Source organism: Colius striatus, chromosome 17, assembly GCF_028858725.1.
Source record: "Colius striatus isolate bColStr4 chromosome 17, bColStr4.1.hap1, whole genome shotgun sequence".
Classification (NCBI taxonomy): domain Eukaryota; kingdom Metazoa; phylum Chordata; class Aves; order Coliiformes; family Coliidae; genus Colius; species Colius striatus.
In genome coordinates, this window is record NC_084775.1 from 3,516,718 (window position 1) to 3,519,217 (window position 2,500).

Here is a 2,500-nt window from a genome sequence, read left to right on the forward strand (position 1 = left end):
TGTGCATGGGGGCGTGTATGTAGGGGTGTGTGTGTATAGGGGGTGTGTGTAGGGGGGGTTATGTATGGGGGGGTGCATGGGGGGTGTATGTAGGGGGGTGTGTGTGTATAGGGGGTGTGTGTAGGGGGGGTTATGTATGGGGGGGTGCATGGGGGGTGTATGTAGGGGTGTGTGTGTGTGTATAGGGGGTGTGTGTAGGGGGGGTTATGTATGGGGGGGTGCATGGGGGGGTGTATGTAGGGGTGTGTGTGTATAGGGGGTGTGTGTAGGGGGGTTATGTATGGGGGGGTGCATGGGGGCGTGTATGTAGGGGGTGTGTGTGTATAGGGGGTGTGTGTAGGGGGGTTATGTATGGGGGGTGCATGGGGGGTGTATGTAGGGGGCTGTGTGTGTATAGGGGTGTGTGTAGGGGGGGTTATGTATGGGGGGGTGCATGGGGGGTGTATGTAGGGGGGTGTGTGTGTACAGGGGGTGTGTGTAGGGGGGGTTATATATGGGGGGGTGCATGGGGCGTGTATGTAGGGGTGTGTGTGTACAGGGGGTGTGTGTAGGGGGGTTATGTATGGGGGGTGCATGGGGGGTGTATGTAGGGGTGTGTGTGTACAGGGGGTGTGTGTAGGGGGGTTATGTATGGGGGGGGTGCATGGGGGCGTGTATGTAGGGGTGTGTGTGTATAGGGGGTGTGTGTAGGGGGGGTTATGTATGGGGGGGTGCATGGGGGGTGTATGTAGGGGTGTGTGTGTATAGGGGGTGTGTGTAGGGGGGGTTATGTATGGGGGGGTGCATGGGGGGTGTATGTAGGGGGGTGTGTGTGTACAGGGGGTGTGTGTAGGGGGGTTATGTATGGGGGGGTGCATGGGGGGTGTATGTAGGGGTGTGTGTGTATAGGGGGTGTGTGTAGGGGGGGTTATGTATGGGGGGCTGCATGGGGGGTGTATGTAGGGGTGTGTGTACAGGGGGTGTGTGTAGGGGGGTTATGTATGGGGGGGCTGCATGGGGGGTGTATGTAGGGGTGTGTGTACAGGGGGTGTGTGTAGGGGGGGTTATGTATGGGGGGGTGCATGGGGGGTGTATGTAGGGGGGTGTGTGTGTACAGGGGGTGTGTGTAGGGGGGGTTATGTATGGGGGGGTGCATGGGGGGTGTATGTAGGGGGGTGTGTGTGTACAGGGGGTGTGTGTAGGGGGGGTTATGTATGGGGGGGTGCATGGGGGGTGTATGTAGGGGTGTGTGTGTATGTATAGGGGGTGTGTGTGGGGGGGTTATGTATGGGGGGTGCATGGGGGGTGTATGTAGGGGTGTGTGTGTATAGGGGGTGTGTGTAGGGGGGGTTATGTATGGGGGGGTGCATGGGGGGTGTATGTAGGGGGGTGTTTGTGTATAGGGGGTGTGTGTAGGGGGGTTATGTATGGGGGGTGCATGGGGCGTGTATGTAGGGGTGTGTGTGTACAGGGGGTGTGTGTAGGGGGGTTATGTATGGGGGGTGCATGGGGGGGTGTATGTAGGGGTGTGTGTGTACAGGGGGTGTGTGTAGGGGGGTTATGTATGGGGGGTGCATGGGGGGTGTATGTAGGGGGCTGTGTGTGTATAGGGGTGTGTGTAGGGGGGGTTATGTATGGGGGGGTGCATGGGGGTGTATGTAGGGGGGTGTGTGTGTACAGGGGGTGTGTGTAGGGGGGTTATGTATGGGGGGGTGCATGGGGGGTGTATGTAGGGGTGTGTGTGTATAGGGGGTGTGTGTAGGGGGGGTTATGTATGGGGGGCTGCATGGGGGGTGTATGTAGGGGTGTGTGTACAGGGGGTGTGTGTAGGGGGGTTATGTATGGGGGGGTGCATGGGGGGTGTATGTAGGGGGGTGTGTGTGTATAGGGGGTGTGTGTAGGGGGGGTTATGTATGGGGGGGGTGCATGGGGGGTGTATGTAGGGGGGTGTGTGTGTATAGGGGTGTGTGTAGGGGGGGTTATGTATGGGGGGGGTGCATGGGGGCGTGTATGTAGGGGTGTGTGTGTATAGGGGTGTGTGTAGGTGGGTTATGTATGGGGGGGTGCATGGGGGGGTGTATGTAGGGGTGTGTGTGTATAGGGGGGTGTGTGTAGGGGGGGTTATGTATGGGGGGTGCATGGGGGGTGTATGTAGGGGTGTGTGTGTATAGGGGTGTGTGTAGGGGGGGTTATGTATGGGGGGGTGCATGGGGGGTGTATGTAGGGGGGTGTGTGTATAGGGGGTGTGTGTAGGGGGGGTTATGTATGGGGGGGTGCATGGGGGGTGTATGTAGGGGTGTGTGTGTATAGGGGGTGTGTGTAGGGGGGGTTATGTATTGGGGGGTGCATGGGGGGTGTATGTAGGGGGGTGTGTGTATAGGGGGTGTGTGTAGGGGGGGGTTATGTATGGGGGGGTGCATGGGGGGGTGTATGTAGGGGTGTGTGTGTATAGGGGGTGTGTGTAGGGGGGGTTATGTATGGGGGGGTGCATGGGGGGTGTATGTAGGGGTGTGTGTGTATA